The sequence below is a fragment of the Cetorhinus maximus genome, chromosome 11, assembly GCF_964194155.1.
Source record: "Cetorhinus maximus chromosome 11, sCetMax3.hap1.1, whole genome shotgun sequence".
Lineage (NCBI taxonomy): Eukaryota > Metazoa > Chordata > Chondrichthyes > Lamniformes > Cetorhinidae > Cetorhinus > Cetorhinus maximus.
This window is the reverse complement of record NC_135889.1, coordinates 71,324,769-71,349,722: the sequence shown is the minus strand read 5'-3', so window position 1 is coordinate 71,349,722 and position 24,954 is coordinate 71,324,769.

The window sequence follows — 24,954 nt, the reverse complement described above, 5'->3', positions numbered from 1 at the left end:
ACTTAAGCACTCTAATGCAACCCAAAGCCGCACAGTAAGGTGGCCTGCTTTTATGCTGTCTTGAATTTAGCTTCTGAAAAGCTGTTTAAACCAGTTATCTAATTAACTAGCAGAGCCTGTATAACCCCTGAATTAATGCTGAACTAAAAACTCACCTTCTCCCAACTCAAAGAGCAACTTTGAGTTAATTGCTAAATTAAAGAAAGGCTAGACTTAAGATAGAAATTAATCCTTAAAAGTCCTTCTCTCACCAAACCCCAACTTAAGCACTGTCATGCAGCCCAAAGCAGCACTCCAGTGCAGCAGCGAAATGGATGTGAGGCTGGCAGCATTGTTAATTGTGCGAGGATCAGGTGGAGCTTCTGAATGTTACGTATGAGCCCTGTTGATGGGTGAGTGACTGGGGTGTGGTGCATGAGAGGTCCATGAAGCAGTGGGTAGGAGATGTTCTGTAAAGTTGCATTCAATTACCTTGATGACCCTTTTGAGGCCATTGAACTCCTTGTAGTTCTGCTGTCAGGTCCTTGGGGTCACACTCGGGAGTTGACCTCCATGACCAGCTGCTCCTATTCCCTTCTCAGTATTTGCCTTTTGGGCCCCCTGGGCACCAATGGAAACATAGCTTCTCTCTTCCTTTCCAGCTCCTGTGCTAATGCCTCAAGTGCTGCATTGGGAAACCGGACAGTCCTCTCTCTCTCTGTTCATGCTGTGCTTTGCTTCTATCCAAGTCTTCCACAGACAGTCTGCAGCAGTTCCTGTACAAATGAGAGCAGCTCCTCTTTAAGAAGGGCAGGATGACTTTGAGACCTGCAGCCATGCATCATGCTAGCCATGCATACTACTCATCCCCCTGTTGAACATGCAGCCAGCCAATAGTGCATTCAGCACTGAGTGAGCTGCATGCTGAAATCAATGAAATGAGGAGGCAGATGAAGTTTGCATGCTGCTTGCCTCAATAGGACTGGGCAATGAGTAATTGTGAATTGTGACCTTCCTGCCCAAAACTGGGAGTATTCTAACTTTTCTCTCATGGTCCTTTTGTCGGATAGCGTTAGCTCAAGTTGGTTTTCGTGGTGCTCATCTGTTTGGCAATAAGCTTTCTCCTTGCTGCAGGTATGATTGACAGTCTCGATCCTTCTGATAGGGCCTTCATATAATTCTCTTCTACATTATCAGGTTGGGACTATTGTAATGAATTTTAATAATATGGCTTTGCTGTTTAAAACTACGTAGATCCTGATTTTCTCCTTGTATTCAGGTTCTGGTTTGTTCACTTAGCCACATGGCCCTGATTTTTGTGAAGAAGTTTGTTTCCTTGAGAATTTAAATGGTCCTCAGTTTAGCATATTAAATTGTAAATATTTTCCATGTAAAGGGGGCAATTGACCTGAGTTAACTAGCAAAGTAGCCATTTCAGTTAGATCTAAACTAAACCTTTCTTCTTTGTGTAATTGACGGGTAAGTGGCAGAGCAAACCAATCTCCAGCAGATGCTGGAGATCTGAAATAAAAACAGTAAGTACTGGAAAAACTCAGCAGGTCTAGCAGCATCTGTGGAAAGAGAAACAGAGTTACTGTCTCGAGTCCAATATCACAGTTCTTCAGAGGAGAAGAAGAAGAATTATATTGGACACAACACTAACTCTGTTTTTCTCTCCACAGATGCTGCCAGACCTGCTGAGTTTTTCCAGCACTCTGTTTTGATGTCAATCACCTATGAAGTTGGAAAGCACTGCTTTGCCATTGCGCTCAGCTTTGGGCCCTCATTTGTCTTTAGACCATTTCTGAATGCAGATTTGATTTGGGAGAAAAGTGAAAAGGTGATGAAAATTACTCTTTGCTGCACTTTGACCTTTTTTTTTAACAGAATTGACAGCCCAACACTTTTTCTGCAATTCTCTTCAGGGCCTTGCTTTGGTCCAATCAGGCCTGTGTGTCTGAGCTTTTTCAGGGTTACATGATGGAAGTTTGGGGAAGAGAACTGATTTTGATTTAATGGTTCCAGCATAACATACCAGCTCTGTGATAAAGGCAGACAAAGTGAGAAAATAATGTGTAAAGCACAATGACAACGTCTGTTATATTATAATGTTGCTGGAACGGAATGCACTCTGGGTGAGGGAACTTCAATGTCCAGCAAAAGAGTGCCTTGGTAGCACCACTATTGACCAAGCTGTCTGAGTCCTGAAAGACTGGGAGTGTGGTAGGTAGTAAGTGAGCCAACAAAGAGGAAAAAACCTACTTTATCTTGTCCTCACCAATCTACCTGTTGCTGATGCATCTGTCTTCACACTGAGCACACCAACCATCGTGTTTATAGTACTACCACCATATTAAATGGGATAGATTGAGAACAGACCCCGCAGCTCAAGAATGGGGATCCATGTGGCACTGTGGGCCATCAACAGCAGCAGAACTGTATTCAACTACAATCTGTAACCTCATGGCCTGCCATGCTCCTCACTCGAACATTACCAGGGCACCATCCCTGTTTCAAAGAGGACTGTAGGAGAAAATGCAGACCTACATCACAATGAGATGCCAACCTAGTCAGGATACAACACAGGGCTACGTCCATGCTAAATAGCAGAAGCAGAATGAATCGACAGATCTCAGTGCTCCCACAACTAATGTATTAGATCAAAGCTCTGCAGACCTGCTATACCATGAATGGTGCTAGGTATTTAAACAACTAACTGAGAAGGAGAAGCCTTGAACATCCCCAACCTCAATGATGGGAGAACCCAGTCAGTGCAAAAGATAAGGCTGAAGCATTTGCAACTGTCTTCAGCCAGAAGTGCCAGCGGATGATCCAACTTGCCCTCCTCCTGAGGTCCCCAGTATCACAGTTAACAGTCTTCAGCAAATTCAATTCACCCAAGATTATATCAAGAAATGGCTGAAGGTATTGGATACAGTGAAGTCTATAGGTCCTGGTCGGAAAAATGTCAGATGAGACACCAATCAGGAGCCCAATTGATCCACTTTAGTGGCCAATTAAGGGCCTCTCCTGCCTCCACCGGCATTTTCCCTGCATTTGGGTGCTCCGCTGTTTGGGGAGGCCGCAGGATAAATCCGGGTCGTCCCCCAGTGGGCAGCGGTGGTGATGGAGCCCTCCTTTCGGCTTTCCATGGCTCACAGAGGGCCCCCAACCCACCAGTGGCAATGGCCACCCCTGTGGCAATGGTGCCACTTCCCCTCAATGATGACCCTACCCCTCACTTCTAGACCTCACTTTCCTGACTTTGAGGGTATACAGCCATTGATGCACCATCATCCTCCTGGTGCAACCTCAGCAATGTCCACCCTTGGTTGGGCTGACAGCCCTTGGGGTGGTTTCTGATCTTTAATAGGATGGCAGCTCTACTCTCAGCACTTAATTGGCTAGCACCAGCAAATTACAGCCTCAGGTTCTGCTGTCCGCTGACCCGGTGTCGCTCCCTGCTTTTGGCCATGGTAATGAGACCCCTGCCCCCTCCGCAAAATGCTGCATCTGGAATCACTATCAGATAACCTTATTTGGTTTAGAAATATCATTTTGCATTGTCAGATTTGTGTCATAACTTATCTAATAACAACAGCAAATGAACAGCAATGATTTTTTAAACACGGAAGGCCTCTGGGACATCAATCTGAAATAAGCTAACTCATGAAAAAAGCAGGCATCAACTTATGATGATAAAGAAATAAATCGAAAAACAAATCCATGTGTTCAAATATGAAAGGAATCTCTCAAAACTGAAGAGTAGTTCAGAACCCTGAAAGAATGTGAATGAGATGAATGGTCTCACGGAGGTCAGGTTTTACATGTCAGAGTGTCACATTATGTCCGAACCAGGCTAATTGATTTCTGAACGGCAAAATAAACATCCTGCAGTTAAAACATAAAACTAGACATTATCCATGACCTGCTATTTGCCCGTTTTGCCTTGTCAACCAAGCTAAGCCCCCCCAGCTGGTTGCCACCCTCCATCCTTGTCCTGAATCACTGGCTTTTATCACACTATAATTTGCTGTGCATTAGCTGCCCAAATCCCATACTTTGGAATTTTCTCCCCAAGGCTTTTTACCATTTTGCCTACCTTTAAGATCCACCTTAAAACCCATCTTGTTGACCAAATGTTCAATCGTTTCTCTTACTATCTCCTTCTTTGGTTTTGGATCTACATTTTACTTACACCCCAGTGAAGTCCCTCAAGATGCATTCTGTGTTATTGAAGTGCAAGTAGTTGCTTATCTGATATAGGAGAGTATAGTATGCAATAGGGACATTTTCATATGTATATTTTCACGTGAAAATAAGTTTTTTTAAATTAAAATTTTGCTGAATGTGATATATGACATATGTAATGTATGATAAATGGAAGGTTCATAATACAGCAGACAGCTTAAGTGGATATAGAAAGTGTAAGGGAATAAGAGGGCAGATAAAGAGTATGAGAATAGGTTAGCAGCTAACATATAAAGGAAACAAAAAAAATCTTCTTTTAAAACATATGAGTAGTAAAATGGATGTCAAGGAAGAGCTAATTAAGGCCCAAAAAGAAAATAATCTTTTGGAGGGAGGGAGCATGGCTGAGGCACCAAATGAGTACTTTGTGTCTGTCTTCACCAGAGAAGAAGGTGTTGTCTATGTTTTGGTTCAGAAGGGGGTACTAGCACAAAGGATAGGATAAAATTGGATTAAGCGGTGGTGTTTAAATGATTGTCAGCAAACAATGTAGAAAAGTCATCCAGTTTGGATAGAATGATTCCTAGGTAACTGAGGAAAATAAACGCTGAAATTGTGGAGGCTCTGGTCGTAATCTTGCAATGCTCTTTGAACATTGGGCTGGTGCCAGAAGACTGGAGAATTGTAAATGTTACTCCTCTGTTTTAAAAAAGGGGAGAGGGATAAAGCCAGAAACTCAGACCAATTAGCTTAACGTAGCTTAATGGCGAAACTTTTAGAGACAATAATCCAGGGCAGAATTAATTGGCATTTGGAAAAGTACAAGTTAATAAATGAAAGTTATCATGGATTTGTTAGAAGCAAGTTAGGTTTGTCTAAATTGATTGATGAGGTAACAGAGAGGGTTGATGGGGTTGTGTGGTTGATGTTGTGTATGTGGACTTTCAAAAGGCATATGACAAAGTACTTCATAAAGAACTTATTAGCAAAGTTGAAGGCCATGGACTTAAAGGGACAATGGTGTTGCAGATACAAAACTGGTTAAAGGGCAGAGAGGAATGGTTGTTTTCCAGAGGGAGGTATGCAGTAGTGAGTCAGTATTAGGATCACTACCCTTTTTTTTATTCATGAAGCTTGGACATGTGGTAAAACAATGAGGAGGGCAGTAACAGAATTCAAGCTAGTGAAATGGGCAGACAGATGGCCAATAAAATTTAACACCAAGAAATATGAAGTAATACATTTTGGTAGGCAGAATGAGGAGAGACATAAAATAACAGGATAATTATAAAGGCATGTAGGAACATAAAGACATTGGGCTGTATATACACAAATCTTTTAAGGTGGCAAGACAAGTTGAGAATGCTATTTTAAAAGCATATGGGATCCTTAGTTTCATCGCTAGAAGCATAAAGTACAACAACAACTTACATTTATAAAGCAGCTTTAATGTAATGAAACACCCCAAGGTGTTTCACAGCAGCATTGTAAAACAAAGTATGACACCAAGCCACATAAGGGGATATTAGTTCAAATGACCACAAGCTTGGTCAAGGAGGTAGATTTTAAGGAGTGTCTTAAAGGAAGAAAGCAAAATGGAAAGGCATTGTGGTGTGGGGAGGATATTCCAGAGCTTAGGGCCTAGACAACTGAAGGCACAGCCACCAATTTTTAAACTGTAATTGTGGATGCACAAGAGGACAGAATTAGAGGAATGCAGATAACGCAGAGGGTTGTGTGGCCGAAGGAGATTACAGAGCTAGGGAGGGGTGAGGCTATGGAGAGATTTTAAAACAGGGATGAAGATTTTAAAATCAATGTGTTGCTTGAGAGGGAGGCAGTGTAGGTTAGTGAGCACAGGGGTGACGGGGGAATGAGACTTGCTGCAAGTTGACACACGGGCAGCAGAGCTTTGGATGAACTGAACTTTACAGAGGATAGAATGTGGGAGACCAGCCAGGCGTGCATTAGAATAGTTGAGTCTAGAGGTAATGAAGGCATGGCTGAGGGTTTCAGCAGCAGATGAGCTGAGACAGGACAAGATCGGCAATGCTGCAGAGGTAGAAATAGGTGGTGTTAGCGATGGCACGAATATGACATCAGACCATCTTGGAGTCAAATGTGACACCGAGGTTGCAGTCAACAGACTGGCTTACTCTCACAGGGAGAGGCATGGGGTTGGTAACTAGGAAACAGAGTTTGGAGCAGGGACCGAAAGCAATGGCTTCAGTCTTTCCAATATTTAATTTGAAGATATTGCTGCTCATCTAGCACCGAATGTTGGATAAGCAGTTTGATGATTTAGCCACAGTGGAGGAGTCGAGAGAGGTGGTAGTGAGGTAAAGCTGGGTGTAATCGGCATACATGTGAAAGTAAAGCTGTGCCTTCAAAAGAAGTCACTGAACGGCAGTGCATGGGTGGGAAATAGGAAGGGACCAAGGATAAATCCTTGGGGGGCATCAGAGGTAACCGTGTGGGAGCAGGAAGAGAAAACATTGCAAGTGATTCTTTGGCTATGATTATAGCAAAGATATTATGCTAAACTTCTTTAAAATGCTGGTTTCCCTCAGCTGGAGTTTGTGTTCAATTCTAGGTACTGTAATTTAGAAAGGATTTCGAGGCCTTAGACATGGTGCACAAGAGATTTACTAGGATGGTACTTGTGATGAGGACTTCAATTATGTTGAAAGACTGGAGAAACTGGGATTGTTCTCCCTACAGCAAAGTCGGTTAAGGGAAGAATTAATAGAGGTCTTTTGTTTTGATAGAGTAAATAAGGAGAAACTGTTTCAGTGTCAGAAGGGTCAGTAACTAAAGGACACAGATTTACAGTGATTAACAAAAGAAGGGAAAAGAGGAAGCATTTTTTACACAGCTAGATATTGTGTCGTGGAATACACTGCCTGAAAGGGTGTTTGAAGCGGATTCACACAGTAATTGTCAAAAGGGAATTGGATAAATACTTGAAGGGAAAAAAAAATTGCAGGGCCTTGGGGAAATAGTAGGGATGTGGGACTATTTGAATAGCTCTATGAAAAGCTGTCATGGGCACGATGGGCCAAATGTCCTCCTTCTGTGCTGTTTCATTCTATGATTCCATGTGTAATTGCTTCATAATAGTCCAAGAAAAATAGCAAAACAGTAAGGAATATGATTACAATGTACTATTCAGCTTTACATCTTTTAGCATCAAGAACCAGAACCAAAATCAACTCATATCTTGTTAATTGGAAAGCATTGGGTTTGTCTAAACATATTTTTTTTTGCAATTATGCCTTAGCGAAGGAAGCTCAGTTTAAACTTCCTATGCATTATATGGATTCATTGTATAAAATCGATTAAGGTGAAAATAGCTCAATTAAGGCTGTTTATTCAAATTAGAACCTAAACAAATAAAATCACACATTCTATAGTGGTAGGAAACTTTAAAGTTCAATATGAATATATCTATTAATAAGATATTTAGCATAACATTACAGACAGGGGAGGGAGACAAAACTGAACGCGATTTTCTTGCCATCTATCTGTAAGCAGAGGTATTTTAATTTTTTTAATAGGCTGTGGCGTGTTTCTCTAAACTCTGTTTGTGAGGTCAACTTTTAAAGTGAATCACAGCAAACTCTTTTTTGGGTTAAATCAGAAGTATAGTTTATTCACACATTCAAACCCGGGGAATGGTCACAACTTCATACGCCTACACAAGTACACAATAAGAAGATAAGAAAGAGGGATTTTTACAACTATGAATAACTTAAAAGTAAAAGCACCACAGGTATGAATGAGTTCACATGATTGCCAGAGTCCAGAAAGTCAGAGGTCAGTGAGGGTTTCTTCATGGACCATTCAGGTGGGTTCAGTTAGCTAAAGCAGGAGTTTGCAGAATTCCTTTAAAGTTGACAATGACACAGCGAGATAAGTTTGGTATGCGGAGACTTGGGGCAGAATTTTATGTTTATCAGGCGGGCGGGCCTGACCCAATCGGCGGCGGACGTGGAGCCGATCTCCGCCGGCGAAATGGGCTGCGCCGCTATTTTGCACGGGCGGGCCAATTAAAGCCCACCCAGCGCGTTTCAGACTCCTGTGTTCAGCGGGAAATTCAAATGTGCGGCGGGTGTATACAGACCGCCGGTTCCAATGGGGAACCGACAGTCTGTATAAAGAAAGGCCAGGCAGCCTCCTTTAGGCTGATCATCATGGCCTGCGACCGGGCTCCAGAGGAGGTGAGGGCAAAGGAGGAGGAAGGGGGCAGCCTCCAGGGTAGGCCAGCGGAGGGCCAATGTGCCCCTCAGTTCTCCGATGCCTGCCTTGCTGCCTTCCTTGAAGAGGTGTCCAACCATCGGGATGTCTTGTTTCCAGAGGATGGGAGGAGGAGGGCCCCCCCACGTTACCAGGCAGCCGTGGCAGGAGGTGGCGGAGGCTGTAAGCTCCTGTGACGATGTGTGGCGCACAGGAACCCAGTGCCACAAGCGCTTCAATGATTTGTTGTGCTCTGGAAGAGTGAGTACCATGTTGGCCTTGGCCATTTTACCCAGCAGGTAGCCTTAGCCTTTGAGCACCCCACCCCCACCCCACCCCATGTCTTAGTGTCGTTACTGCATTGGGCATTTGGCGCACGCTGGGTGGGCAAACAGATAGTGACCATGCTTACATCAGCCTTAGTGGTTGAGGAGAAAATGGGTTCTCCCTGCAGCATATGTTGGTGTTTGTCGTATTTGAGTAGTCTGGGGGCAACCTGCAGGGGAGGCATCTAGACACATACTCAGAACTCCAACACATGTCTTATTGATGGTGATGAGATGGTGGAAGGGGAGCCACAAGGTGTCGTGGCCAAGAGCCATCTGCTGGCCTCGGCGCCACACCTAGTTGTGCCTCCTTGCCATGGGCGCTAAGACCCGTGTGTTATTCAAAGTGATGGACCAGAACGTGTCCAAGGTGGCTGTTGGGGGAGGGGGTTGGGACCAGCCGTACTATCTTCTGGTGACTGATCACCAGTAGTGTGGACAGGAGCCGCTGGAGGCCTCAGATGGGTCACTGTGGTTGGGGTGCGGCGTGCGCATGCAGAGTACATGAGAGATCAGACCCAATAAATCCTCTTCTCTGTTCTGCAGGCAAAAACAGAGCACAATAGCCGGGAGCATTTGTGGACTGGTGGTGGGCACGCCGTGCTGCGGCACCTCACCACATATGAGGAGCAGGCCATGGAGCTGGGGAGGAGGCAGGTGGCCAGGTCGGCAGGTGTCGGTGAGGCTGGGGTGCAGTGGGCAGGTATTTGAGGCCCACAGTCCCATTCACTCTGTCTCCCCACCATCCAAAGCACTGATGGTTGCTGCAATCGTTAATGCAGCAACACTGCTCATTCACAGACTGATACAGTCAGACGTGTGAGTGATACACAAAGGTCCCTCGGCCCCTTGAGGATGCACGTCTCTAGCACCTTCCAAAGTCGCCGATCCCATTTGTGACTACTATCCCCATGGCCTAACATGCCATGGCATCACAGCTGCACAGCCAAAGACTTATTGCATCTTAGGAGGGTTTGTACCTCCACCACCCTTTCAGCCAGTGCATCCCACATTACTCTGTCCAAAAGGTCCTCAGCACCTCACCTGTCAACCTCATGACACACAACTTAAATAAATGCCACCATGTTACTCATCCCTACGCCAAGGGGAAATGTTGCCTTCTGTCCACCCATTCTATGCCCCCCATAATGGTACGAAGGTCAATAATGTGACCTGTCAATCTCCTATGCTCCATGGCAAATGTCACAAGTGTTTGCAATGTTTCCTCATCACTCCAAGTCTCCAGGCCAGCATGCATCCTGGTCAGGAGCCTCTGCACTCTCCCCACTCCAATGCCATCCCTCCCATGAAGCGCAGGTCACAACTGAACGCAGAAGTGTAGATGTGGCCTCAACAGCGTTTTCTGCACTTGCAACATGACCTCCCTTTTCCTACATTTTATTCCTCGGCTAATAAAGGCAAGTTTGGCTTTGACCTTGTTAAACGCCTTATGTTCCTGTTATGCTACCTTAACAGGTCTGCTTGGCAAGGTCTCAGTAATCGTCGTGACTTCCCACGGTCCTACCATTACTTATGTATTCCCGTACCTTGTTTGTCTTGCTCGAGTACTTAAGCGCACACTTATCCACATAACATCCCATGTGGCATTCCTTAGGCCATCTGACCAGCCTGTCTGTATGCACGTGTAATGTTTGGGCCTCCTCTTGACTATTTACCACCCCACCAATGTTCGTCTCCTCAGGTTCTTGAAGGTTGAGCGCATTATGAGGCTGGGGGGGGAAGGGATGAAAGGTGTTAGTGACTGAACGCTAACTGATGCACTGTCCTTGTTGTTAATTTCAGCATCACCACCGCAAGGCCACCAGCATCAAGTCTGGAGCCCCCCCTCCACACCTGATGGGCATCAATTGCAACTTGCATCACATCCTTTTAGTGAGCCAGGCACCAGCACAGCCACAAACACTTCGGTGGGGATTATAACGCCGGCTAGTGTCCCGGGGCACAGTGGAGTGGGTACTTCACAATCGCTGGAGGAGATGGCACGGACAGAGAGAGTGCCGATGGCGCCAGCAGCGGGAGGACTGCAGGGAATCAGGCACATGCTGAGTCCAGCAGTGATGATGTGCCTCTGGAGGTGTCAGCCATGCAGCAGCTGCAGGACAAGCGGAAGGGTGCGCGGGAGCATCTGGCAGGGTTGCATGAGGGTGTGCTTCACTTGGTTTCTGTGTTGGAGGAATCCAGGCAAAGTGTCAGTGAAGGCATGAACCTCAGGACAGAGCTTCAGGCTTCCTCCATTGAGAGATTGGCGACTCTCATGGAGAGGGGCTTCCAGCGGATTGAGAATCTTCTGATTGGGTTACGCTCTGACCTGCAAGCCCTCACAGCACTAATGGCCACAGGTAGTCATTGGCAATGTGGGAGATGTTCTGGGCACCAAGTGTCGCCGCTCGGTGCCCATCCGTCTGCGGTGAGCAGGGAGGTCCAATGTGACATCAAGTCGGCGCAGCAGCTGCCTGTCGTCACTGCCAGCTCCTCTCAGGGCGCTCCAGATGAGGGCAGCAGCTCCTCCGCCCCTCTGCCAGTGACCGTTGCATCTGTTGAGGCTGCGACAACTGGGGAGGTTCCAGTTGTGGAACTGGCCACTCCCTCCCAGGCGGGGCCACCACAGGCTCCACGAACCAGAGGACGCCTGCCAAGGTCATCGTGGCCAACAGGACAGCAGAGTCCGCAGGCTGTCTTACAAGCCACTCCGAGCGATGGGGCGGCACCAAGACGTAGCACCCGCAAACATAAGCATAAGGCACGTTAGGCACTCCACAGGTTTGTCACTGGTGATTTTGTGTTGGCCCCAGATTAGGGAATGTTTCATTATGTACGTCAGAGCGACATTTGTTGTTTATTTTGGACAGAATAAAGTCCACTTTTCTGATCATGGCTGAGGGTGTTTCCTCTGTGCTGCATTTGTCTGTTTCACAGACATAACATGAGTGTTTGAGTGGACATTGATGTTTCTGTACTAAGCCCTTAGCTGCAGCTGATGAGGTGGAAGATGTAGCACCTAAGTGCCACGTGTGGAAGTGCCAGGCAATGCTGGTCCTGCTGAACCATGTGTGTGGAGCTAGCTGAAAGTTCATTGGGTTAAAGTGTCCCGGGTGTCCCTGCCTCCTTGGTGTAAAAACAGGTCGGCGTGCTGCCCCTCATCATCGCCCTGTGCTTCCTCATCCTCTGTGCCACTGCTGGATTCATCATGTGCAGCCTCATCCACTGCGTCAAGGTCTTCATCGTCAACTGCATCCCCCCTTTCCAGCGCAAGATTGTGCAGAGCGCAGCAGACTATCACTATCAGAGAGATGATATCTGGGGGGTACTGGAGTGCGCCCCCTGAGCGGTCCAGGCAACAGAAAGGCATCTTGAGAAGGCTGATGGCTCTCTCCACCACAGCCCTTGTGGAGGCGTGGCTCCTATTGTAGCGCTGCTCAGCTTCTGTTCTTGGATGGTGGAGAGACGTCATGAGCCACCTTCTGAGGGGATAGCCCTTGTCACCCAGCAGCCAACCATCCAGCCGAGCTGGAGCACTGAAGAGCCCCGGCACCTGGGAGTGTCTGAGGATGTAGGCATCATGGGAGCTGCCTGGGTACCTTGCACAGACTTGTAGAATCAGCATCCTGTGATCACACACTATCTGCACGTTCATGGAGTGGAAGCCCTTCCTGTTGATGAAGGCACCGGGCTCACCTGCTGGTGCCTTGATGGCCACATGTGTGCGTCTATTGCACTCTGGACACGGGGGAAGCCAGCAATGGTCACGAAGCCTCTGGCTCGCTGTGTCTGGCTTGCCTGGTCCCAACGGAAGTGGATGAAGGTCAATGCATGGCTGAACAGAGCGTCTGTAACCTGCTTGACACAAGTGTGGACAGCTGATTGGGAGACACCGCAAAGATCACCCACCGAGCCCTGGAAGGAGCCAGATGCATAGAAGTAGAGGGCAACTGTGACCTTCAGAGCCACTGGCATGGGGTGTCCACCCACACAGTTAGGGGAGATCTCAGGGCCAATCATCTGACAGATAATGTTCACTGTCCCCCTTGACAGTCCCCCTTTGGCACTGCACCTCAGACATGTTGAGGTAGCTGCTTCGCCGCCCGTATACCCTGGCAGCAGGATAATGGCGTCTTCTGCGGCCCCTTCCACCTTGGACAACCTCTTGGCTCTGCACCCCTTGTGCCTGCGTCTGGCCTCCCAAAGGTGGCTCCCCTGGAGGCTGATTGTCCAGTCCTGGCCTCCTGCTTATTCTATCCCTCCCTTCCTCAGAGAAGCTGTCTCCAGTGGAGATGTCAGAACCCATACCCAGGCTAAATGGAGGCCTCCGGAAAGCTGTAGGCCCGATAAAGATTCCTCACTGCAGACTGCTGAGCTGAAGCTTCAAAGTACAGAGAAAGCTACTGGAAATCGATCGGAACTTCTAACAATCACACAGGCAAGTTTAAAACACTTTCTGCAACAAATACTTCAGATAAAACATGAACAACCTCTCTGAGCCCACATATCCCACCCGTGGATGAGGTTTGTTAAAAAACCAGTTACCCGCCTGCCTGTTGGGCCCGTGCGCTGAGCTGAAGATCGCATGGGCCCCTCAAAACCGGCGTCGATTGCTGAGTTAAGGGACTTAACAAGGCCTTTAATTAATGGCGGGCATGCGTCACGTTTCATAATGCCTGCCCAGTTAAATATCGCGATGGCATGCTCTGACATCAGGATGCTTGCACGACGTCAGCGCGTGCCATTTTAAGCGCTGACATGCGGGCTCCGCCACCCGCACTTCAGCCATAAAATTCTGCCCTTAGTCTGCTCAGCAGATGATGGCAGGTGTCTTCCAGAGAAACAGGCTCCAAGGAGGCTTAGACTTGATGAAGGCTATTAGTCAGCCTGGAGTCCTGCTTTGATGTTTCCAGACTGGAGTTTAATCAGCAGGCTGAGTTGCGAGTCTAGCAATGTAATGCTGAAACTTTGCAAAGGCCAGAAGCTTAGGCCGTGTGACATTGCCCATTAATGAATCAGTTGCAGACTAATAAGCAGTTTCTATGCCTCTGGTCAAAATCCATTGTTTACCTTAGGATATTGATGGTGGCTTTTAGCACTTCTGCAGGTATATCAAACTTCTTTGGCTCTCCCTTTGTTATAGAACAGGCTGGGAAGACAAGTTGTTTGCTGATCCCTGGTATTGTTGATTGTAATGTGTCCTCACAATGAGAGGTATGAGATTCCACAAGGATGAGGGTTGAATCTTTGTCCTGTAACTGCTGTTGGAAATTTCTAGAAATTGTAGCCAACTTATGAATCATGTGACCTGTAGCAACCATCTTCTGGTTCTGCAAGATCCACTTTTAAATGAGCAACACGGTAAGGTTTGATTTAAAAACAAAATACTGCAGATGCTAGAAATCTGAAATAAATGTTTGATTTAAACAGTTTATGATTGCTTTCATGTCTTAGGGACATGAGAAAATTTACACATTTGACAATAATCAGACTCTATTGTTTGTTTTGTGTAGTTAGGTGATGATCTCCTATTAATATGCAGGCAGGATCTAACAGATGTGCCCAGATTCACTTCAGGTGACCAACAAACAGAAACAATTATAACTATTGTAACTTTAATGCTATTACAGTTTAGTCATTTTTAATCAAAGGACAAGATAAAGTTTCTCACATTTAAATTGGGTTCTTTGACAGTATATTTAACTTTAGAAATAAATTGTATTTTGACAACTAACCATGTTTTCATGAAATAACATTGTATATTGGTGCATGTATACGAGATAAATCATTTTAAATGCTTTGAGTAAACCAAGCACTTCTACTTATCCGTCACCACTGGGAGGTAGAATTCAAAAGAGTAGCTTAGTAAAGCAAGCTGCATTTTTCTGAGGAATTCTTACCAATGGTAGATGGCATGGAAGACTGTGTATTCCAAATATTCACAGGAAAGAGCTGACAGAACAGATGTGCTCTGGAATCATAAATGGATACAGTGGTTTGCAAGCAATTCCATGGCAATGCCTTTTTCCATGACTGATGACTTTACTTGTATCAACTGATTATTTTACTTCTTCACTGTAAGATGCTTAAATATTAACAGCTGCAAGTTGTGGCATGTGAATTGAAGCACTAAACAGGCACCCATTCTCTATTTTAAAAAGCTTTTCTCCATAGACCATTTCATTCCTAGTACATTTCAAAGTTAATACGACCTGCTCCCTCAGGGCAGGCCAGGGACTATATGAATAGATTGCGTGTTCAATTCTCACTTAGAACGACTCCAAGTAAGCAATGCTTTTAATTTTTTCAAATACATTTCCAGTTGAGTTCTCCACAGTCACATAAGGCTCCACTGTCTCGAGCCCAGCCGTGAGTGGAAACAAATATGGTCACTTATAGGATTTGGATACTTGTGTCCTTTTATAGACATATTGCATTCAACAACACTTTATGACTGTTGTCAACTTGGTCCTTGTCTTTATTTAACAGGGTCTGAGCTGCTGTAATTTGATCCAACATATGCAAGATGACAATGCTGATTAAATAACCCCTCATCTTATATGAAGCCATCAGCTGAATATGGCTACCGTTCTTCAAAACAGATATATATTCTTCTGTTTCAAAGTGGGTTTTTTTATATACAGTTGTTGTATCAATGTGCAGTGCGTGTATGCCTAAGGGTTTGGCAGTTTAAAGACATCTTTAACTATAGTGCAGAGAATGGAAGTGAACCTTCTGTTTACTGCTTTATGCTAAACATTTTTAAAAGACCATTTGTGCTCAAAGGAAAATCCTGGCTTTAAATGTGCACAATATTCCACATTATATACATGTCATTTCAGAGTGCAGTTGGAATAATGCAGTGTCAAATCTGTGTGACAGATTGAGGTGAAAGCTGGGAATGAAGCCTGCATGAAGAAACTGACTTGTCTGGATCAGGCACCCTGTGGAAATTTTCCTGTAGGCTACAAGGAACCAGTTTTCCCAACATGTAAAAGATTGGAATTGAAGTGGTCAAGTATTTTACTTGGAAATTTTATTTTATGTTCAGGAAACAACGTGGAAAATAATTTGTTTATGGACAATGCTGCCATCTACTGTCCATTAAGAGTGCTACACTGTGCTCTTATGTCATTAAGAAAGTAGAATTGAACTATAAGATCATGTGCAATGTCCCAGGAAATTAAGGGTGAGCCAGTTGGCAAGACACGGTCACAGGTTGCGTTCTTCCGTTGATCATCTTATTCTCAATTAATCACAACAGCAAATGTTTGAGTAAATTATTCCTATCTTACCATCTCTTTAAAATATTCAGGAAAATCCGGTTATATTTTCTTCTTCGGCCAAAAGAGAGTTAACTACCATAAATGTAGTGGTGTTGATGAGTTGGTGCTCTCAAGTTTGCTTTAACCAGTTTCATCCAAGACAGACTTGAAAGGGAAACACAGAAAATCACCCAATGCTGCTACACCTGTAGACCTTCCACACCACTCAAGCAGCTAAATTGAAATATGCACAGAGTCAATGGTAAATATTTTGTTCATCCAGATTTGGAGTGTGCAAAGCTTCATTGAAATGGCCTAATGAAGATTCCATGAGTGACAATATAGACATCCTAGTAGATAGCTTGATCAAAATGTGCTCCCCTTCACATTGTCAACTTGATTTGGCTCTTCCTGACAGCCTTACCTTCAAACAGTTTTTACTGGCTGCCATATACTCAAATACACTAACTTATAATTGGCAAGTCAGTCATCTTAATATGGAGACGATGGCCATGTATGAGACGTTATGAAGTTCTATGCCTTAATTACTTAAAGATATCAATGGAATAAACCATCCACTGAAATGAAGGCACATGTTGTGTCTTTTGTTCTGAATAAGAATTCATTTTTGATTCTATTCCCCCCTCCATGATTTTATATAATTATACTGTAGTAAAATCTTTACATTCTTAATAAGCCCGTGGCATCAATTTTGTTGTTGGTTGTTCATTAATTATCTTTTATGATGGGAGTAATGCATAGAGTTGTTCTAGAAACAAACTTTTTAGTCCACTCCTACCTACTTACCACTTTTCAGACACTTCAATGTAAAATTATACAACATCAGTGTAAATTGTACAGCATTAATGGTACCTACTCACATGCTGGTTTTACCTTGAGGAAAATATAGCCCATTATTCCTTTGATGCAGAAAACAGATAGGTTCTTGTTTCAAAAACAGCACTGGTTTCATCTGAGGTGGGGTCAGTGCCAGGCTAACTGCAGCAGCCTGTTTCATTATGGTGCTCTCAGTTGTGCTGAGGTATCGACAATAAAGTGTAGAGGTTAATTTGAAACCATCAGAATGCAGGGTTGTGCACAGGTGTGCTCAAGCACAATATTTTATATTGTGTTAGACCACAAAATGTATAACTTTTATTTGTACAATTCTTTTCAGGCAAATTAAGATTTATTAATAATTTTGGTCCAAGTGTAGAATTTGACAGGACCACATATATTCTATCTTAAAATATGCAATGCTCAATTCACAGATACCATATATATATGTGTATATATATATATATGTATATATATATATGTGTGTGTGTGTGTGTGTGTGTGTGTATATATATATGTGTGTGTATATATAAATATATGTGTATAATGTGTATATATATGTATATATATGTGTGTGTATTCTGTTTTCTAATAAATTATCTCTTCTTTGCTGTATAGTCTAAATATTGTCAGCCTGGTACATGCTGGTTGTTGCAAAGTAACAGAATCTTGTAAAATATTTTTAATTAAATGCACTGTCTTAATCTAATTTAGTTGCAACATCAATGATAAAATAGGCTGAGATAATAATATTGATAGAAAAAGGAGAATTGAATTACAAATTAGTTCTTTTTTACAAGGAGTGTCCTGGCAAGCCCTCTGTGTTCATATGTATTCAATTGTATTATACCCTACAGCAATCCAGCTTTGTAAAGTTCAGCTGCGTTTGACAGCCTGAATCTCTCATTGTATTTCACTTCCACCAAAAGGAAGGTTTCTTACAGGCATACTGGGATCACAGGATGTAGGACGAGTGGGAATTCTGGTAACTGACAACATCTCAATGGTCTCACCTTATTTAATTCCATCAGACTGCTAGTAGGCAGGTGTAACTATCCTGCAAAAAATCGTTGAGTGGAGACTTGCCTACTTCAATGATTTTAGCAGGCCATTTGGACCGCCAAGGAAATTAAGATCCTGCCTTTTTGAATGAAATTTTGCCCTGTTTGAATTTTGTGGGCTGAGAGGTTTGGAAAGTACTTTTCTTATCATCATTGCCTCCTTAGTGGATCAATCTTAATTAGAAGTCCAAAACGATGTGTGATGTGACAAATGCAAGTTATTCACCATCTGTGGCCTCTGTAGGTCAGGGAGATGCACCTTCAGGCCACAAAGGAATAAACTTGTCTTAAGTAATTTAAATTTGTAATTTATACATTTGTATCTGCTTTCCGTTATGAATATTGCTACTTGCTTAAAGTGAACAAAATCATGAAGCTAACAATGAAGAAACATGCATTTTCCAGAAGGTGTTAATTCCCAACTTATCATCATTCCCCTTCGTGTTGTATTTTTAAAAAATTAACTCCAATTAGTATTTCATAGGGATTTGGGATTCTCTGCTGGAATCCAAAAATAGTTTTATTTTGTATTAATGGAATTGAGTTTTTCAACCTCCATGTCAATCACTGTACTTTCATCATTCCATTCAGTGAAGCTCCTTTTCTGGATTTCTTCCTGTGATTATTTTGATGCATTCAAGAAATATGAATTCTCTGAAACAATCTAATTTTTTTTCACCAAAGCTTAAAACAACAATTGCACATGATTCTGCAAAATGAACCTGTGCAATTATTGAGTAGAGCATGCTGGATAAGATATGTATACCTTCCTTACCCAAGTGTGACAGCCTGATGATTTTTGTTGAGTTGCATTGTTCTTTGAGCTGTTACTAGAATCTCACTAATAATATATCAAATCTCATTGGCATGAAATTGCATTATGCAAACATTAGTGTACAAACTCTTGGTGTGTTTCAACACAATTCCCTTGTCTACTACTTTATCAGCACTTTAAAATATTTAAATTAAATGGGATAATGCCTTCAATAAATTAATTGATAAATTCATTTAATATGAATTCCTTAAACATTTGCAGCCTTATTTTGTAACTTCATATTTTCTAAATAACCCATTTTAAAGATGTGCACTTTTAGCATCAATGGGAAATCACCTCATGCATGCTTTTTTCTAGTCATATCACTCATTAAAATTGAATATGGGAGGCTCCTACAAGTAACTCAAGAGGAAGGCACATGATTGCGACGCATGGAGAAAGGAGCAGAAGACCTGCCTTTTGACAGACCACTACTCCACTTTTACCAGGGGAGAAGATTGACCATCTGCCCAATGCCACGAGATTCTTTTCTGGATCCTGGTAATTCTGCATTCCAGTAAGTTGAAGGAGGGAAGTTTTGGGAATATGTGGCAGGAACAACAGTGCTACTGAATGCAAAGTGGACAACAGTTGTGAGGTGTAATGTTGCTGTAGTGGAGATAAATTTCTTCTGTAGTTATGCTGGTAAACCAATGTAATTTGGTCTGCTGAGGTGGAAAAGTTGACAGGCAATGTTCCATCAGCTCCCACTACCTGACACTATTTCTAAGATTATGCATCAGGAATGAAGTTAAAGGGATAAAGCAGCTGCCCAACTGTAGGTGGACATATTATAACTGGACATAAATGAGAGGAATACATCATATGACATATATCCTGTTGTTTGTCATTTTACAATGTTGGGTGCAGAAGTGTTGGTGCATTTCTAGTGTCCAACACTTTCCATGGGGTGTGGGAGAGGGTTAAAGTCTAAAACGTGGTTTCACCTAATGTCATGGATTTGGGAGAGGCTAATGCAAAAGGCGAAGTGAAGCTTTTAAAAACCTAAGTTTAAAATTCATTTTTATAATCTTTAGCTGGTACCATGCAGCAGAAAGGAACTGTTGTCATTTCCTTATCTCTTATCTGACCCAGACAGAGGTGTAGATAGACTTAGGGTCTTTGCAAAATGATAATTACTGTGACTCTGAGAAACTCCTTGGAGCCAGGGGCAATGGTATGGGGTGGTAGAAGTCCTGCTTCACCAAGGATCCAATGTCATAGCAGTAAACAATCTGCCCAATATCTTTTAGTAGAAGAGGTTAATCAAGATTAGAAGTTATAGTCGTTGGACATCATTGCAGATGTTCCACAGGGAGTTCAGAGTTGGGACATCTCTCAGCTCCACAAACTGGGAGAAAATGCCCTGGAAGTTGGAATTCTCATTCTAGGATTGTGGGGTTCTCTGGGAGTTGGGCTGGGTCATCCTTGGATGAGTGCGGAGGCTGCCAGGCATGGAGGTGGGCTGAGTGGGGGCCCTGCCTTGTTGCTCTCACACTTTGTTAAAGATTTTTTAAAAAGCATTAAAACAAAAAACAGCCCTCTAGCCCTCACCCCTCATGCCCCCTCAACCCCACACACTCCCATGCCCAATCCATGGCAACGCATGCTAACTCATGCCCTCTACCCACCCCCCTTGGCACCTCATATCCTCCATGACAACCTATGACCCTCTACCCACCCTCCATAGTCCTTTAAAGCCCCTATGGCTACTTAGTGCCAACCCATGCCCCTCACTCACAACTCTTTGCCCTTATACCTATTATGTAAACTCACGCAGTATCCACCATGAGCAGACCTCAGGACCCATGCTTAGATTAAATTAAATAATTTTTTTGTCTATTGCAGACATCTTTTTTAAAAAAAAATACTTTCATTCATAAAAACCCATTCACTACATTTACATTCCTTCAACTACATAATCCCTTATAAGAACAAACATTTCATTCAAATGCTTAATCCCTTTTAAAAACAAACCTTGGAATTGACGGTCCCACTTCAAAGAGTCTATAACCATTTGGAGCTCTCAATCAAACTGTGAAATGGAAGGCACTCTACTGTAATAATGGAACATTGTGAAATCAGTCATGTAGCACAAATCCAGTGATGATAACCCTCGGTATATGTCAATAGATAGAGTGAAATGGCAAGCATTTTCTTTTACACTTCACAGTTTTACAAATATTTAAAGGGTAGGATTTTAAATGGCTTGACAGCTTGACAGTTGCTTTATACAGTTTTGACAGTTCCTCTTGACAGTTTGTTTTGACATTTTGGACAGTTTTGACAATTTCTCATGACAGTTCCTCCTGACAGTTTCTTTTGACAGTTCCATTGAGCTTATGCACTTCTAATGCGCATCCATGTTCACTTTTAACAACCCCAAAGAACACTTCACCTCTCCCAAAGGGCACCTTAAATTTTCCAAAGGGCAGCTTACCTTTCCCAAAGGTGTCCTGTACCGTATCCAAAAGGGTCCCCCACCTCTTCAAAGGACTCTGCAAAGTGTAGTCCTGCTCCTACCAGGTCAAATATGCACATGACATGTTTCCCACTCCTGGCTAACAAAAATCAGGCATGACTAGAGGCAGCTGCTGTTGTATGTAGGCAGCTGCCTCTATGAAATGCACATGCCTAAATCCCGACCTAGGCCCATTCCTTCCCCCACAAAAATGGTAAGTGCTGTGTTCGGCAGCGGGACTTTGGATTTTGGCCTCTTCCGCCATTTTCAGAACAGAGAGGTTCGCCATTTTTGCAAAATTTCAGGCCTAAGTTAGCAGTAGGTCTGTTTCCTGATGATTCTGTAGTGTAAGCTTCATTCAGAAATCTTTTGGTAATGAAGTATTCCATGCCAGCCAACAGCAAAATGAGGACAACGTCTAGAGATGGGCTGACAAAATGACAGCTAATGTTTATGCCACATAGTGCCATGAATAAGAGAACTGCAGTCATCTCCCATTAGACGTCAGAGGCACCATCACCAAGTCCCCCATCATCAACATCTTGCGAATCACCATTATCCAGAAGTTTAAATGAATTATCCATATAACCTTGCGGCTACAAGAGGGGGAAGAATGGATTTTCTGCGATATGTAGTTCACCTCCTGATCCTTCAAACCTAACCATCATGATGGATAACCTAACCATCTTGACAATAGTTCCTTTCTGCTGCGCGGTACCAGCTGAAGATCATAAAAATGAATTTTTAAACTTAGGTTTTTAAAAGCTTCACTTTGCCTTTTGCATTAGCCTCTCTGTAATCCATGACATTAGGTGAAACCACCTTTTAGAATTTAATGTGATGGAAAACACACCAATTGCCTGGATGGGCGCAGCTGCAACAACACTCAAGAAACTCTATCATCCAGGATAGTCAGTTAACTAAACTCAATATCTACCCTTGCCACTGTGGATGCACTGTCGTTGAAGTATGTATAATCTACAGGATGGTCTGCAACACCTCCCCAAAACTGCTTTGACATCACTTCTATTTCTTATGATCTCTGCCAATTGGAAGGACAAGAGCAGCACTGCCGTCAGGAATATCATCACCTTAACATCATGTTAAAGTTCTCTTTAAGTCACACATCATCCTTACTTAGACATACATCACCATCCCTTCATTGCTGGAGCAAATCCTGGAATTTCTTACCCAGCCCATATGGGAATATCCTCATCACAAGGTGGCCCACCAGCCCCTTCTCAGGACAATAAATGTGGGCTTGCCAGTGTCGTCCACATCGGTGGAGCAGGAAAAGCTAAGATATACTTGACCACAAATCAAAGTCAGTCCCACTATAACACAAATTATCAAAATTAAGTATACAAGGTTTTTTGAATTTGCATTTGAATTTGATTTTGAATTTAAGGTAAAGCTCATTAAAAATAGCTATCAGGTAATCTTATATAGGAACATAGGACCAGGGGAAGGCCATTCAGCCCATTGAGCCTGCTCCGCCATTCAGTACGATCATGGCTGATTGAACACTTCAATGCCTTTTACCCACACTATCCCCATAATTCATTACATTATTGTCAATCAGAAATCTATCAATCTCTACCTTAAACAGACTCAATGACTGAGCTTCCATGGCCCTCTGGGGTAGAGAATATCAAAGATTCACAATCCTCTGAGTAAAGAAATTTCTCCTCATCTCGATCCTAAGTGTCTTGATGATATGCAGTCACTTGATGAGGTGCTTAGTATAATTTCCTAAGAATCTATTATATTGTAGTATATTTATTTCCGTGTTTGCTTATATTGTTGGGAAATTCATTTTAATTGTTTTATTGTTCTTTTACCTCTGATAACTATCCAGAAAAGCCATACAGGAGGGTCTGAATAGCTGTTCAATTAGAACTACAAACGCGAGACAAAACAAAAGATGATAGTCTAGTCATTATAGTGTATTATAAGTTGTTGCGAACCACTTGAACTAAAAATATTATATTGTAATACTCAGGCTCCATCTAGTGGTAAATTCTGAGCTTACACAAAGCAAAATAAGCGGTTCAGTGTCATCAGGAAAGATTAAAGCCGAAGGACTAAATGTTGGCCCGCGCCATTTTTGTTGCAGCCTTTGTGTGGACAGGTCACCTTCTCCTCTGCCCTTCCTGTGAGGATGCAGGCCCTGCCAACCATCTCCAAAAAGACGCAAAAGTACTTCCAAAAATCTGCAATAGCAGAGCTTCTTCAAAGTTACCTTACCTACAAGTTGGGTGCCTGGTGCTTTAAATAACGCTAGTGCGGGGCCTGCCTTGCAGATGAATGCTTGTTGTGCAGTGAGTGACATACAAAATCATTGAATGATCCTCCATGGGCCACATTTGGCAGTCGCCATCACACCAACTGATGGTGCTGTGTAACACAGTAACCGGTCCAATTGTTTCTGGAGGATACAGGAGATGCTGACATGAATACCCTTCTCAACATGGTGCAGTGCATGGGCTGCGCCAGAAATGGCACAGCATGCAATCCTGGGGAAGCATTACAGCTTCCATGGCATGATTCCAGGTGGTGCTATATAGTTTCAAGTTTTGTGCCCAAAGTTTTCTGAGTACACAATGTCAAAGAACAACCTCACCTACTTCCAATACATTTCAGAAATGAACTCTTAATGTCCTGCTATGGCAGTGAGTTAGAGTCCTTCTTTTCTCTTCCCTTCCTTAACTTAAATGAAAATAGAGCTTTAAATAAAGTTACGTTTTTTTATCTGAATTGTTGTAAGCTAGGAAATCAGAGTATAATTATTATATTTTAATAGTGCTGCACTGTGCCACAACAAATTTCTGAATAGACAATAAATTTTGAATTGAATTGAATTGAATATGGTCTGTTATCACCTTGATTTCTTTCTAAAGTAGACTGGCATTGATAAAAAATACTCATGAAATGACAAACCTACAAACCTTTACCCCCTTACGCAGATAATCGAACCTAGGTTACTACACATGCAGTACTGAAAGGTTGCAGCACATCTGAGATATAATTCCTTTGGATAAGACATTCACACTTGGGCATATGTAAATGAGTTATTGGGCATTTGTAAACAATTGTACGGCACTACTCAAAGAGTTGGGGAGATGTCAACATTTACCACTCAACCAACACCTGAAATTGATGTAAAAGCAAAAAACTGCAGATGCTGGAAATCCAAAACAGAACTGTTGAAGAGTCATACGGACTCGAAACATTAACTGTATTCCTCTCCGTCAGACCTGCTGAGTTTTTCCAGGTATTTTTATTTTTGTTTTTGACCTGAAATTGATGATCTGGCCGTTTATCTTATTGCTGTTGTGGAACCTTCCAGTGCACAAATTATCTGTTGTTTCCTTCTTCACAACAATGACTACTTCACAAATAATTAATTGGCTGTAAAGTACTTTGGGATGTCCTGAGGTAATGAAAAGTGCAATGTAAAATCAACTTCTTCTTCTTCTATTATCATGCCAAGCAATAATCCTTTGAAGCATGCTAAGGTTCTGCCTATGTTTCTCTTTCTGGAAGTTTATTCCAGTGTTGATCATGCTTTGCGTGAGGAAATTCTTCCTGACATCAGTTCTGAATTTCCCCTTCATTAGTTTAAACCTATGCCCTTTGTCCTACTGTTTTGATTTGCCTTGAAGTAATGTACAAGGCTTATCTTTTCTGTATTAGTTAATATCATATACTTCCAGAAGGTCCTCCAATTTGCCTTCTTTCAATGCTGAAATTCTCCAGTTTCTTTTAACTAGCTGTGCTCTGA